This window comes from Augochlora pura, chromosome 1, assembly GCF_028453695.1.
Source record: "Augochlora pura isolate Apur16 chromosome 1, APUR_v2.2.1, whole genome shotgun sequence".
NCBI lineage: Eukaryota > Metazoa > Arthropoda > Insecta > Hymenoptera > Halictidae > Augochlora > Augochlora pura.
This window is the reverse complement of record NC_135772.1, coordinates 12,448,733-12,465,911: the sequence shown is the minus strand read 5'-3', so window position 1 is coordinate 12,465,911 and position 17,179 is coordinate 12,448,733. Positions and strand designations below refer to the sequence as shown.

The 17,179-nt window shown below is 34.9% G+C and overlaps 1 protein-coding gene across 1 annotated transcript in view; it reads right to left on the bottom strand.

The window, feature by feature from the left end:
- The window catches only part of LOC144478715 (uncharacterized), a 113,617-nt gene that overhangs the window by 64,022 nt on the left and 32,416 nt on the right, over positions 1–17,179 (bottom strand). The gene's annotated exons all lie outside the window — the stretch shown is intronic.

Genomic DNA, 17,179 nt, shown 5'->3' with positions numbered 1-17,179 from the left:
ATGTAACGTCGCGATCGGAGTCGTTTACGATGATACGCAATCGGACATACCGCTTTATATCAACAACGGAGACACTGGATTTTTCTAGCTGCCATTCGATGTTTGCACTCGGGTATCATGAATCAAACAGAAAGGGGAAATGAGAGGTGAATCAACTATTTATGTAATGGTAACTGAAATTCATCCTTCAATCGCTTATTTCAGCTTTTCCAAATGAAAAGAACATCGCTTTTGCAACAACATTTGTAGTTTAGTATACTTTCATTTCAGTATACTCAATCTTCACGTACCATTTCTTCCTTCCTAGATGGTATAAAAATTGGAATAAGCATATACGAAAGTAATTGGGGTAACAACTTGAATAAATACCAAAACATTCATCAATCGTAGATTATAACCGATTGTCTATACTTAATACCGAAAAGATAATAATTACTCAAAACGAAAAAGAGAACACATTTTATGTCTTCTGTCATGAGGATCGTAACTCTTTTATAGCTCTGCGATAGTATATCAAGTTTGTCTCTTTCATTTAAATAACCATCATTTTACGGACAATTAGCAATTTTACAGTTAACAACAAGAAAACTACATCCTGCACAAAATACATGGTAAGCACAATCACAGAAATTAAATCCACGGAATTTGCTGCTGCGCTTTTGCTTTTATTAATTTTGTATACGAAATTATATTTAAATTTAATTATCATTGTATAAAATATATGCTTTAATACCCTAAATATAGAATTCATTTCTTCTTCTCCGAAAAAAAACTGTAAATTTTCATTGCAGTTCTGTGTACGAGCTCATTAGCAATTGAATTCACGAATAATTAAATGAAAAAGGGGATTGAATGAAATGTAAAACGGAAATTGTCACGAATTTCTCCATTTTTATCAGTTGGACGTTCTTTCCAATCGATTTTATTAATGAAAGGATAAAATGGAACGATCCAATTACGACATCAAAGTTTCCGAATTCTAGATTACAACATAAAATTAAGGGAACTCTAAATTACCATCCAAAAATTATTGAGCGTGATGGTAGAGACTTGACAATTGAAGAAAGCATCGGTAGAATGGCGTAAGATTTTTTACGATAAGTTACAAGAGTTCTACGTTCGACGATTTCTTGGGCATAATTTCAAGTGGAGTAAGTCGCTTATATTATATCTTTTGTAAAAATGAACAATACTAATCAATAATGTATTCATCATGTATGATAGTGATTAAAACAGTAATAACAACGAAAATTGTGTTTATTTTAGTCACGGTCTCCGAAATTTCCTAATATACATGTTTTTCGTTCCTGCTTTTCCAAAATATACTCTTCGAAATCATTCGTATTTTCATATTTAGACTTCGGATTTTTATGCAAAATAGAGCTTTATAGCATCGATTCCAACACAAACGAGCCAAGTACAATTTTCTTTCTCTTGTTAATCATTATCATAAGTTGAAACGTGTACACCAACATTCTTAATTACTGTTAATCTTTTCACTGTTTTCAGTTTCAGCCACTTCATTTGGTCTTGCGCAAAATCCACGGGCAATTCGCAATAAAAAGAGGCCACAGGAAAATTAATTACTATCTGAATTTTGACTCGTGCTTCGATACCTCCGAGAAACTTTGACAACGCGTAATATTGATAGCTTATATCTGTAAACTTCAAAGGAAAATGTCGATAACTTCTCCGGCGAATGTATAGAATAAATAACTCTCCTCTTCCTACGAACGGCCAATATTATGACAACGCTGAAGAAGCTTTACCGAGGCCTCTACATTTCTGTTCCTGTACAATTTAATGCGCCCGTGTATCGAGATTCGTGTACCTAAACGAATGTTACACGAAGCAGATGAAGAATCTCATGAAATTCTAATAACATACGCGTCGTGACATTCGGCGCCTCATTGTTTACTTTTGCCAACTTCTTCGTGCAAACTTTGAAGATTTTAATTGTACGTCAGATAACCCCTTCAGGTTTATTAAAAAATGAAATACATATGATAACGTCATCGACCTTTTTGTGACTATATATCCTCCTATTTTTCAAATGATTACAACTATTTCTAATCACATTAAAAAATAATATAAGCCTTATTAGATTACGGATAAAATTCACCTGCAGAATTATTCTCAAAATGTATAAATATTAAAAGACAAATACAAATATGTGATGAAGAAACTATATGTGAGAAATTTAGTTAAACGCATTATATGAATATTAGTTAATTATGATATATGTATATCACACAGACTTAATTCTTATCACAAATATTTAAATAACTGTGTCACATTCGAAGGAAGATCTGATATATTCTTTTACATAATAATCATAATTTTACAAATAACCAGGATTTCTATCGTTACAGTAAAAATCTACAATAATCAGTTGGACCATTGTACCTTTTCGTCTAATGGCTTTCTTACATCTGTCGGAAGATCTAAATAGACGAAACGGTAATCTTACCTTAAACATTGTCGATCGGCGCGTCGAAACGCGGTGGCGTTCTCGCCGTAATGATTTCATGCGGAGCGAAATCATTCGAACGGGTACCAGGCAGGTAGTACACGAGGCAAGAGACCCCGACGAGGAACAAGAAGAACAGGAACACGAGGTCGAACATCAGCAGGGAGTTCAAGGTCATCAGCTGCATCGTGCGTGTGCAACTTTCTCCACCATTACACACACATAGACACAGTGATGCACGCAAGCAACCGCTTTGTCACCCACGCAACGAACTACGTAGCCTTGATCGCCAGCTGAATTCTTCGATATTCTTAGATCACTATCCGCCTCCGTGATATCATTTCACACGTAACGTAAACACTGCAAGCTGCGGCTATTCGAAATCTTTTAAAAGATTTTTTTCAAAAAGACTGTAATATCGCGAAACGATATTGTGTAAAACTAGAACGTAGCAATCGATTTTTGGCCGAAATAACATTTAACGATAATATCGCGTTGCCAACGCAGTGAGGATCGTGTTGTAATAATAATAACCACATATTGATAACTCAATTGCGTACACGGTTTCGACGATGTTATGACGTAATTTGTTGTAACATAATAAATCGAGCAGGGAACAATTCTGGGTGAGAATATAAGAAAAATTTACTGTGTAATATTTTTTTATTCGGAACTCCGTTTTCGAGAAAATCGACTTTAAAGCCTGTTCATTTTGCTAAAGGTTTTCGTCGTCGCAACAATAAATGCTTTGTAAAGAGTATCTCGGACAAAGGTAACTACGGTAAAAGAGTAGACGACAACTAAATTAATCATATGTTATATTTTGTGAAGATATATTTACTTATTTATACATATAAATGTCAGTTCTAATATTAACACTTTCATGATTCGAGACGATCCGGCTTACGTCTGACACGTCGGATAGCAAATCGATTCGTAAAAGGATTTTCCGTGAAAATTATCAATACCAAGTAATGCGTGAATCGTTAATACCATCATTGTTATAATAAGCTATTCGTGCGCCGCGTATTGTGATATCGACAGTTATGGATGGCACTTTACCATCGAATGTAATGCGCCCTAATTGAGGTCATTATGAATAACATCGAATTCAAAGTCATCTCGCATTTCCGTAAAGTTAACTCTTGCAGAGCGTTTGTGATCAATACCGTTTAATTAACAAGTTTCATTTAAACATCTGAAATCACATACATCGTTGACAATGTTCTTATCCCATGTTATATTCTCTAAATTTTAATAATCACTTCAAATCCAACTTGATTTTTCATATAAAATTTTTTCACAGAACATACAAATATAACATTACAATCGCATAAATTAAATATTCGAATTAAAATTCGAGAATTTTCAAGACAATGCGCAACTTATTTTACAACATGGTCTGAACAATTTTTAATTTTATTAAGTTGGTTCTGTCAGGTTATTTTATCTGCCATAAAAATATTGTCCCGATTTGTTAAATTTTGAATGCAATTCATCACATACTGCATATATTTTGCTCATGTTTGTTATTTGTTTTATTTTCTTGAGTTTTTTCTGATTCGAATTAGGTTTAGTTTGCAGATTATACCTTCGGATAATGAAGGTCCAACGATTGGATCTTCAAGATTGATTTTTCAAACACAGTACAATCCAAAGGTCAGGGATTCCAGTCCCTTGAAACAGAATGGATTCGAGCCATTAGTTGCAAAGGCAGTAATATAGCGGAAAGAGAGACGTTTAAGTGCAGAAGACAGCATCGACATTGATCAGCGATTAGAAGCAGCCAGCTTCGAGGAAATGCCGTGAACGGATCGTTCGTTTTTCGTCCGGAACGGGGATACACACTCGATATTACAAGTGGTACCAGCGAAATATCAATTGCAAGGAATACTTTTTCAATAGTAAGTGACATATCATTTCTCTAAGCATTATTTCGTCGTTCTGGTGTGAAAATGTATAAGATCGTGTCTAACAGATGTACCACATACGAACAACGTTACGCATAAATTTATCATTTATTTACCATTTACTATCATAAACAATTGTTCAATTATATTTTTCTTGGCTGTTTATCTAACATATTACTGTCGGTAAAGAATTATATTTTCATTCAAATTCTAACTTAAACGATCAGCAAACAAAGATTTTCTATCTTTTTAATTTTGTAAAATAACGTATGGAAACAAAAAGTTGTTTCGCAAGAATTATACCAAAACATCTTTTGTTAATCAGTCTTATTCGTTAGAATTAAAATTGTCTATACCTTTGATGCATACACAATTAATATAAAGTTTAGCGAAACTTTCACAGATTTTCTTTACAGTGGAAATCAGTTACCTTCTATCTCAAAAATTAAATTATGCATAATATGTTTGACGCATAATTTGCAAAAAAAAGCACGAGCTTCAAATAATTCCAGGTAGAAGAGAAATCCCGCTGGATTTGTCAATGCCGGCAGGAAACGCGGTTCGCTCGCTGCAATTCGAAGGAAAATGTGCGACTTCGATCGACATCTTGTTAAGCCACTTGACATTATTTCACCGACGTTCGACGATCTCGTATTTCTGATTCGCTTAGGCATTGATGTCGGCTTAACGTCAGGTTGAAACTGACTGAATAAAAATGATTTCAGTCTTTCTATCGTTAATTTATCCCACGCATTAAGTCAGTTCACGTGAAATTGATATTTCGCGTAGGATTAAATTAAAAACGTTTCTTGTTTTACATTCGTATTTAATCGAAATAGTTCTCATTAATTTCAACGTATTACGTCTAAGGAATAACTAACTTGTTTCTATTGCACTCACTGCTTTAAATTAATTTTCCCCTAGAAAATTAACGAAACTCAGAATTAAATGGAGGTCCGACATGCTCCTATCATTGTCGCGAATTTTACCGTTTGTTCCTATTATTTGTTTATGTAAACAAAATGAATGTTCAACCCAGTGAAATTGTTGTAATTAATTTTATTTAAAACTTGGAATACGTTCTTCAAACTATTGAAACTGTGAATTAAGTTTGTGAATGAACATTTTTGTAAGGTTCATTGTCACTGACGCAAAGTCTCCGACATCACATAGAACTTCTTAACCCTCTCTCTCCAGGGATAAAAGATTTTTAGTTTCAAACTTCCGATTTCAATTAATTAGCTTTAGAGTTACTTAAAACCGTTTCCTAGAAAAGAAAGTTTTCTCCAACTTTTTAATTTCTCTGTCGCCTTGGAAAACCTCGTCTTAATAAACCATAGGTAACGTGAAAAAAGAATGCTCTGATATTTTATTCGACCAGCATTCGGTGCATGTGCAGGTAATTATTCAATACTAAAAATTTAAACACATTTATCGTTTCCTATTCGATCAATACTGAGAAGTTTTTTTATGTAAAAACTCCTTTATTTAATCTTCTCGAATGAGTAATTTCATCTCGTAAATTGTTTAAGACGTTAATAATTAGATTGTGGATTTCATGTCTTTATAATTAAAATAGGTAAGTAATATTTGAAACATTAATCCACTAATTACTTTATAGACACAGGTTTTAAATTAGTCCTCGATGTATGAAAATGCATTGACAAATTTATTTTCAAATCGATTTATTTCAAATCTAGTGACATTTCATCGTGAATTTTAACGGTGAATGTGCCAACGGCAGTGCCGTAGTAACTATTATTTAATGAGGTCAGTATTCCGGAAGAAATTTGATCAATTTCAGTGGTTCGAGTAATTTTAAACGGTAGTTTGTATGTAAAATTCTTAACGTTCATCGTTTGCGATTAATGTCAACGCGATGCCATTAACAGACACATAACGGTTGATCTGGTTCACGCGCAAACGCGGGTGCTGGTGCAATTTCCCCTAACTCGGACCTAACGCCAATTCGGCAGACATATTGAATAGGGTCCGATTTTCCATCGTTCATGCACCGTAAACGCCGCGCCGGCGGATATTTAACGAATGACGCGACAATCTCCGTCCGAAAATTCGATTCCGAAAGATAAATTCAGCTCTTGGCAAATTCTGCTGCAACCGCTGAACTGGATAGTAGTCCACAAAATCTCCAAATCGTTCGATACGGCGTCAGATACGATCTATCGATAGGATAAGTATTTAACGAATTTGAAAAATCGAGCACAAGAATAATCAAAAAATTAACAATAATCTACAAATGGAATGCCAAATATAAATTCGAATGCATTAATAAGAAATCTAAAATATAAATACCAAATTCTCTTAAAGATTCATGTCATCAGTAGTATTTTTTTTTTTAATTAAGGATATTCAACTTTGAAGATTGTATAGGGTGATAAATGCATCCAGGAGAAAAGTCTAGTGGCGCCTCGGTTAAACAAACCTGTGATATACAGGGTGGGCCAGAATTCGTAGTAAAATCGAGCAGGGTTTGATTTTACGTGACAAGAATAAGAACAAAATTTGGTGTAACATTTTTTTTTATCCTGGCTTCGTTTCTAAGAAAATCGATTTAAGAGTTTGTCCGTCTTCGTGAAGGATTTAGTTAAACATTAATTATGGCGAGCTATGTAATAATTATCCAAACTGCTAATTCTCTGTATAACAACGTGCTGAATTATTTATGTACAAAACCAAATCTCATATTTTAAGTATTTCGAAGCATTAATACGAGTTTGGTCGGTAATCCTTGATTGTTAGCATGATATTGAGTGAAAAATACCAGTTTCCATCACACAAGCGATCACGGTGCAATACTCGAATGAAGAGTACTGCATAATGGTTACAATTGCAGCGTGTTATAATGGAAATGCAACTGCTGTTATCCATTGTTATCACGAATGATTTCCCCATGCCTTGTATTTTATACAAAAACGATCACAATAGCCATCTATAGTGGAATACATACAATATATGTTTTTTAGTGGATTTAACTTAATTGATTTCTAAACATTTTTTCTTAAAAACGAATTATTAGTTACATTCATTGTCATAAATTTTATACACGGTATAGAGAATTTAATGGAAAACCTTGTGAGTAATCAGAAATATATGTGCAATTCGTATTTTGTAAAAAAGACTTATATACGTTTAAAATAATGGTGTAACATGCACCATTTGTTTATAAATTCACGCATCGATTTCGATACTCCATTTAATCTAAAATTCTAGCAGAGACATTTTGGTACAGTTTCCCGTAGTTGTAAATCAATTATGAAAAAGGATTGAAATCGACGATGATTTTTGTTGGAAAAAGATCGAGATAGTTTTCTCGAACGCGCAATGGAGATTCAGCTGTGAATCACGTCGACAATACTCGCTTCATAATAAAACCAATTGAAGAATGGCATGTTGCCATGCGTGTAAGTATAAGAACTGAATAAAGCAAACGTCATACTCGTTCGCCAGCTGTTGCATGTCTCTCACATGTTTTTGCGTGCTGAGTCTGCTGGTTCATTTCGTGCTATCCAAGAAAGCAGCAGTCGGTACGTGGTCGATAATATTTACGAACTCTGCTGTTAATCGAGATTACTTTTTACTTCAATGAGAAATGAATAAATGATGAAAACTCGGCCATATACGTATACGCTACGTGCAAAATATTGAATGTTGGAAGACAGAGTTTTAAATGTGCAATAATTTAACTTTTTAATTAAATTCTTCCAATCAAAATTCCTTGTACTTTTCGTTTATATTTTACTAGTCACTAATTAGTCAAGTTATCGTTTTTTGCTCTGCGTTTAAATGAAACCGAGTCCCGTCATCCGAGTGCTGAATAAAGATATTTGCCATTAAATTGCAAAATTATGTATTTTTTAATAAGAAATCCAGTCACGCAGCCCGATTTTCAATGTCTGAATTTATTTCGAACATACGTTACAAAATGACATTCGTTCGTCAATTTTTCCAAATGTTAATTAATTCTGTTGAATACTTGTGTGCAAATTACTAGAAAAAATCATAACTTAACATTAAATCTATCAACCTCACAAAATTTTACTTTACCGGTGTAAAAAATTTAAATTTATTTTTATCCTTTTTGAACGCTGTATTGAACAATCATGCAATGATACAACTCGACGTTTCATTCTGAAAGGAAGAACGTTCACGTTTCTATATTTCGCTCGAATAATCGAGGTTTCACGGTATTTAATAAACGCGTAGCGTAATTGGCATTACGTATCGGAGATGAAGCAAAGGAATGGAGGAAAAAAAAAGGCGGGCAGGATATAGACACCGAACGACCGTAAGAGGCGAGGAGACGGATATAGACCGCAAGATAAACGACGTATTACCGGTATAAAGCAACATCCTCGCCGTATGTCGATCCCCGTTTCTGTCAACACGAGCCGTTCTCCTGGCGCACTCCTATCTCTCCGCGTATCCTCTTTTCTCGATCCAATTGAACGACGACGCCGAGCCTAGCGGGTACGTGCGACCACGCACAGAAAAAGAAGCACGCCCTCGCGAATTTCTGGAAAAGTTTCAGCAAACTGCGAGACGCGTCCTGTCACGCGGCCGATATCGATTTTACTTTTTGCATCCAGCGGGAACTTGATTATTGTCTAGCGCCGCACCGTGGGAACACGGCTCTGTCAACCTATCACTTGATAGTTGGAGTTGGTGTCCTACGAGCGCGAGTCAATAATTTCCCGCCATGTAATCAGAAAATAGGTTTAACCAGAGCTTCAGTTTAAGTGTAATTTAACTGTAAACTTTGCGTTATTAAGGATAAATATAGATGGGTAAGCAGGCCGCCATGAGCAAACCGTTATTTTTATGTACTTGTTTTATTGTACGCTTGCAATGAAAAAGGAATTGGAAGAAACTTTCATATCAAATAATGTAAATATTTCTTTTAATATTGAACGGTAAAGTTTGAAAGTACTTTAACGATTTCAAATCAAAATGGCTGTTATTGTCCGACCAGGACTTATTTCCAATTCCGATAGAATGAACAAATTTCTATTAATGCTTAAATATATGAAATAAATATTTCAGTGGATTTCCAACGAACCCTGTTTCGACAGAAAAGTTAAAAGTCATAAAATAACTGTTACTACAGAACGTGAAAATTTTAATAGTTACATTGTACCCTAGGAGAAAAAGTTTAAAATGTTTGCCTATCACGGTGCGGCGCATTCGTTAAAGGTTCGTTACTATCATAAAAATAGATTTACTATTTTTTACTTATTATTATTAATTTATTTATTTACCAAAAGAAATGTTGACGTCTAGAACAAATTTTTTCAAAATAATCTTGGCAGTCAAAGTGTTAATTGAACCAATTGCTACATACGTGCTACATGTATTATAGAACTTTGTACTGGTATCGAATAAAAAATGATTCAAGTAAATAGATAGAATAATCTATGATGATTAATTCAATAAAATATTTAACTAAAAGGAACTCGTTCGAATAATTATGTTAAATAAATATTTGTCCGAAATAATCGGTATGATGGCCAACTCTGCAACGCTAACTGCATAAATTTGGCACATTGAACGCCGGCAACCGCCATCCAAAGTTCATGTTGAAATTTTCACTTAGCTATCTCCTCATTTTATGAACAGCGGATAGACTAAGGTGGAGGCGAGAACTATAATCGAAAGATAACAACGGGCCGGGTAATACTTTCTATGGGTGTGCAAGGGTAACCCAAATTTTTGATGAATGTAGCGTCAGGACCGATTTAAAATGCCCGTCCGGCCGTTTTTCTCGGCTACAAACTAGATAACAAACTGGGAATAGTATAAGAAAACCTATTCGAAAGTAAAACAGACACGCCACGGTTATCGCTAATCGAAACTCGCCGTTGCCGAGTCAAGTGCAAATAATAACTTCCATGATAGAAGGTAGACGAAGTAATTCAATTTTAAGAAAGACGGATAATACGACGACAAAGAACTGCTTCCCCCGGAAATCCTCAGCGAATTGAACTCTGAAGAGAATTTCGTTACGACTCAACCAGCTGAGATCGTCTATTGTGATAGCAGAATTAAAGGTGTCGCGTTATTTTCAATGAACAATTTTATATTAAAATCTCAAAATAGATCACTTTTATTTTTCTTTCCAAATAAAAGAAGAAAGATTATATTACATTATATTCTTAATGATTTTTGTCTTTCTGCGAAATTTTCGATAAAAAATTAAAGACGACTCCTTTAAAAATCAAACTACAACTAGACAGTCTTTATGCAAAATAAAAATTGTTTACCTCGAATGCAGTGAACAAAAGTGGAATAGAAATGTAGTATCTATTTTTCTGCGATGATTCTAAGCTCTATTGTAATACAAAATTGCAGATTGTTAATTCACTCTCGCTATTCTAGCATTGACAATACAAAATTAATTAATAAAGCGATTAAATCCTTCATTTTCGTTGCCTGACACGGGAACAAATTAGGTACAAACTGCGAACTGGTCGACCTCAAATGAGAAAGTTCGCGCGATCATTTGTTTCGTCAAGAAGTCGCGAAACATTTGACAACTGTGTTTCCCCCCAAACGATTTGTCGTTCGTTTAATTAAATAAATGAATCGCGTAAGAAAAAATGAAGGTGGCGTTTGGCGGGCGTTTAACTCGAGCCGGTGCATACTGAAATTGCCAGGCGTCGTTTCAGCACTTCCGCGGTCGTTGCTCGTTAGTGGAACGCTAAAGCGGCAGTAGGGTCTCTTCTTATACGTAGGGGGTTAGAGTAAAACGGAAGTGTAGAAGCCCATGACAAACAAAAAACGAGGGTGGGAAAATAGCAGGGGCGACCGTAGGTCGCAACACCGTGCCGCGGCCCGTGAACGCGAGCACGCAATTATTCACCAGAATGCAACCCTTACCGGAGACTGTTGACCACCGTCGAAAAGGAAAAGTTTATATGAAACTGGACGGTCCGATCCGGCGCGGAAAACTCGATTAAAGTCAAGTCTTCAGCGTAGATCTTCGAGAAAACTAACTTTTCTTATAAGTATAAGTTATACGGTTTCTTTAACCAGTCAGCTGATACAATCTCTTCGAAAAGTGTGTAAGTCACTGTGATAATACTATATATGTTTGATTTACTTCATATTTTATTTAAATACAACACTTTTATAAAATATATAATTTCATAAAGAATATAAAAGTATAATTATACTATACTCATAAAGAAATCGCAACATTTTGTACTACTTTAGTTACTCTAGCTAACTGGTTAACCCCGCTAATCGCGGACAACATGGAATTTACATTCCAAGGATTTTGTAAAATTTGGAGAGCGATATGTTTGTTTAATTTAGTTTTTTTACTATTTCTTGCGAAATACAATAGTCAAATTTTTTGACAATTTTTCATCTATTTCTTAGGATGCATCTGCATAACAAGTAAATCTCGCTCATGATTAGACGGTCAATAGTAGACCTACCGAGTATCAAAAACGACTAACATGTCTGCTATTTCATCAGAATAACAAAACTGAATTTATTTAGATATTATACTAATCTTGTTATAACGTCGTGTAAGGGCGCAGAGATTAATATGCGACAAATATAAATCTTTTCTCAAGCAAAGAAAAAAGGATGGAGAAACAAAATTCTTTATAAAAAAGGAAAAAAATTTAAAAAATGGAAACCAAAGGCAGAACGATAAAAGATATTTTTTAATACAAAAATACAGGGTGTCTCAGAGAAGATGTAACCTCTGCGGTGATTTTAGCTGACTATATAATCATATTTTTTACCGAAAATGTTTGTTAACAGCTGTTAATAACAGCTTAACACTTTAACGACCGGTCATTCGGTCGTAAATATTTTTATATCTTCATAATATTAGCATTAAACAAGATTTATTTTACCTATTTCATTTTATCAAAGGCATCTAACATTTAGAAAAATTAAATAATAACACCTTCATAATAGAAAGCAAATTATTGGTTGTCATGACGACCGATTCGCAAGCTTCCGGTCGGCGTAAAAAGCCGGTTTATAGGTTACCAGTCGGTAAAGTGTTAATTGACCTGCTATTAACGAAGAACGGGAAGCCTGGCGGCGGCCAACTTAATATAATATATAATAACAAGTCTGTATTATAATGAGCTGGTCCTGTGTCGAGCACGTAAACGTGTTTACATTTACTGACTCGTCTCGTTGCACGGCTAGAAGCGTCAGGTTTCGCCCTTATCTTCCTCAGATATTGATCCTCCTTCAAAATTAATTTAGGAGAAAATTTATGGGTAAATGAGACGAAGATTGGAATCAAGCACTACCATTGAAATAAATGATTAAACATTATGAATAATAATACAAGCAAATTCAAAAGAATTGTCATTTTTGGCACGTGATATATTCAGATTTAAAAACCGCAATTACTATAATATTCAATGCTTGCAAACTGATCGAAATAATCCAGGGTATTCAGTTATAAATAATAAAGTTGTTTCATCCATTTTAGTAACATTTTTTAATATTGCCACAGATGAAGACGCGACCTCATCCATGACCTGTAGCGATTATTCGCCAGCATACTTCGAATAAATCCGTGTCCCGCTTTCTTTATGCAAAAGCCGGCCGCAATTACGACTGTTTGCAATTTACTAAATTGATGTAGCTGGCATCATAAAAGGACATCTATCAGTAAACAAAGGAACTCCGTTCAAAGGTACAAAGAACAATGTATTCCCGTTAATTGGTGCACCGTTACAGCGAAAATAAATCGGTGTGCATTAAACGTTAGCCGGACGATTTCGTTCCCCGCGACTCTATTATGCGGATCCTGTTGTCCGAATATCTCAGAAAAAGTACGCGACAAGTATTAAAAGCGTCGACGTTTGCGTATTCGTAAACGAAGTCCGATAAAATCCTGACGAACCCCGGGGCATTATTCCGCAGGAATAATCGGCCGATCGAAGGTATCGGAGAATGCACCACGACGCCGGGAAGAAAAAAATATTTGCATCGCCTACAGGGAACGCGCGGAACAATTGAGTCTTAAAAAAAACCCCATTGCGAATAATTTTCTTTGACGAGTCTCGTCTGATATTCCGTTTTTAACGAAGTGTGATCGATAGTTTTTCCTCGGGAGCTGCTTTGATTCTAGCGGGGCAAAAACTTGTCCCATTAGTCGTGCAAAATCATTCATTGTTGCTCGAGTCCGGCTGCGACCGAACCTTGCTAGCGACGCATTTATTTAATGCTGTTAAAAGAAAATAAACGAAACCTTTCCGCTTGTTCGCTATAATCGGTTACGAAGTTCTCGAGTATAGAATAATCGATCGCAACTCTTATTAAATTATTACATACCGTAGTTATGTGCCGAAAATCAACCTCAAAAATTCCCAAGAAATCAAAGAAATTTGATTAATGAAACTGAAACTAGAGAATTAAAAGTAATCGTAGGGAATGGAATTTTAACACTTTTGCATTTTAAATGTCCTAGTAGTGAAATTCAAATTATTCGAATCTATTTCACTACAAAAATAAATTTTTAAACGTAGTAAACATTTAGTGTGTCCAATATCTGAGTGACATGGTACTCGACGGGACTTCACGACAATTGTTTAATCAACCATTGATCACAATAAATTCGATGAGCAATAATAAGAGTGATTTGTGAATCGATAGTGACCCGTGAAGGTCAACTGGAGATTTAAAACCCCAGTTGGATTTAAAGGAAAATCCGCGCGCCACGTAACAGTACCGTTGGGTATTTTTAACCTCTTTCTTGCGTCTTCGTATTTAGGGCAACGGTCGGCATTCTACAGTAAATAATCAGTATGTTCAGTAGCTCATGCTGTCATGATTTTCATCTTTTTCGTGGTCAATAATGTGTGCTTAAAAACTCCAGTGGGATGCAATCCGAAATGTTTTACATGAAATTTAGAATTTCATAAATACTTTAATGCCACTCCGATGAAATATTAATTTTAAACAATAGTAATTCGAAATGTTAATCGGGAATCCTAGTTTCAAACTTTTTATTTTAATGATAACGATAAGGGTATTCTCACAGACAGTTGACTAAGTTCAATTTAAGTTCAAGGAAATACCAAGTGTCACAAAGAAACCTTTAATGTTTACTTCGTGTTTCCTATTGATGTTTATTGCGTTCTAAATGCAGTAATTAATTTAATCTTATATTGGTTATTAGTCTAATGGAATTTATCTATTGAATATTGATGTCGATTATAACAATCGAAACTTTATTTCGGGACGTATAAGCTCAACGAGAATACAATTAATATAATTATTTCTTGATTAACGATAATATGTAAAATTCAAATTCATCATATCATTATCTTTCTTGCCTCGTAAAACTCATAATTTAAACGCTAATTGGCGCCATATTAGTGAAATTTTACCGATCATTTTTCCATCACAAGTTAATCCTCTAGAAAAGTTTTCTATAGCATTTTATACAACTGTTTTTTCTAAGCAAAAAAATTCATGCGATAAAATTTCATAGGAATAACTGTTATGCTGGCTCAACGGTGTCATTGATCCACAGAGAGTTCATATGTAACAAAAAAAAAATGAATTTTCCACATCATTGATTAAGGATTGTTAAGCGATGTACAAACGCCAGTTTAATGGCTTCGTTAGGTGATAAAACGACTCCTATCTCTCGTTGAACCGTACTAATTTGCCCTCGTGTTAATTAGCACAGTATAAATTCGTCCGCGTCGCGTAACAAGGAATTAAGACCAATGCAGCCAACAGAGGGCAAACATATTTCTAAAGAAGTCTGGCGTGAAATTGAAAGGAGCTTTATGTTTCCAGTCTTGAAATAAAATGATCAAATTAATCACTCGACCGTGTAAACGCAATGTTTAACTAATTACACTATTAATCTACTAATTACCATCCGAACGACTCGCGCGAAAGATAATACTGGCGACGCTGCAACAAATTTCCATGAAATCAACGAATTATAAATGGCACGGAAGTCCGTTGAAAATAGTGCAACGATTCTGACAAACGAATCTCTTAAGCACAAGATATCCGAGATAAAAATAAATGAAAAATTGTTGCTATATTTAAATAATCCGATTTTACTGTCTTATTTTTTTTTTAATTTCGTTGCATCTGCGTTTTTTTACGTATCGCGAATTCATAAATGTTTGCGGCTGCAATCTACGATTGAATAAATCATTGGCGATTTTTTAAAATACTTTCTCGTACGATATTCTCGTCTATAATTTATTTAAAGCCTTCAACGCAAGCCTAATATCCGATATTATAAGGCAAGAAATTAATAATTTCATCATTGAATATATATGCATACTTATCATTGCCGTACTAAAATTTTCTTAAATAACTCGTTTGTAAATGGTAAAATTAATAAAATCATAAAACAATGAAATAAAAAAGATGGTTCGTTTGCTACAAAACGCTGAGCCTTTAATCAATGATCGTACAATTGATTTCCGTTGCGTATTCCCATTCACCGTTGAATATTTCGCGTATCTGTGATCCATTTAAATCATTTGCCCTACCTTTAAAATACGCGCAATACATTTTTTACTACCGTACTTAAGCCATAATTCACTTTTTCACTTTACACACCTTCAATTTGCTTCTGTGAAAAAATATTAAAGTGTTAGCTAGTCAAAGGATAATTTCGTTGATTTGAATTCTGAACATTCGAATATATCTAATAAACTTTGCTGAATAACTTTATCTTGTTCATTTATAGAAGATAACACTGAGACAGATAAATATTACATAAGCGATACGGCTGCTACATGATTGGATTTAAAATACCCAGCTATTTTGAGAGATACTCTTCCGAGAATAACGTATTTAAATTTCTTGAAATAAATCTTTTGAAATAATTATTTAGACAGACGATTTCGTCTTACACTTAGCTATCTTGATGCTTTAGCTTTCAAAATATGCGCTCTACTCCCTTTAATTTCTATGTATGCGCATACATTGAACGTGTATACTTCAGCTGTCATGAATAGACTTCATAAATGTAAATCACTAAACTATATATTACTACATCTTCATTGTTTTGTATTTGTATACCAAAGATAACTAACTAGGAAAAGGCTATACAACATCCTTCGAGAATTCTAAATGAAATTTTAGAAAACCCTTAGATGCTCGTTCAATGGCTTCTCGTATATTTTATTTAATAACTCAACAGAACCGTTAACAAGAATACAAGTTCGTTAATCGCAGTTCCTGGAAACCGGTATACAAGATTCCACAGATTAATCGCAGTATAATAACCGTTAAAATACCATATAATGACATTAATTTCCAGTCCAATCAAAATCTGATTGAGCACCATTACCGCGGGAATAATTTCGGTGCTGTTCGAATCACAGGCCGTCCATTTTTCCGTCACCGGGCTTCCACCCGATTGAATAATTACCATTCCGGTCCGTCACCCACGGATCGAAAAGAACCGCGCCATTAATGCCATCGTGAACTTCGAACTTTTCGCAGATGGAATTCGTAACAACGGACCCGGCACTGCGCGCGTGCATTCGGCGAAAAGAAACCCTTTGACGGATGGCGTCCGCGTCCGCGAAAGGTCTTCGCGGTGGGCATCGTAGACAAACCACGCGATAGAAACGCATGCTATAACGGGTAGATCGATAGGAACTATTGAAACCGATGAACCATTAAAGAGAATAATGTTCCGAGCGTGAACACACCGCAGGAGACCGATACCTATCCACGCCGCTTCGATTTCTCATTTGTACAACTTGGCCCGGAGGAACAGCTTCCCGGTCGGGCTGCCTGCGAAACAATATCAACG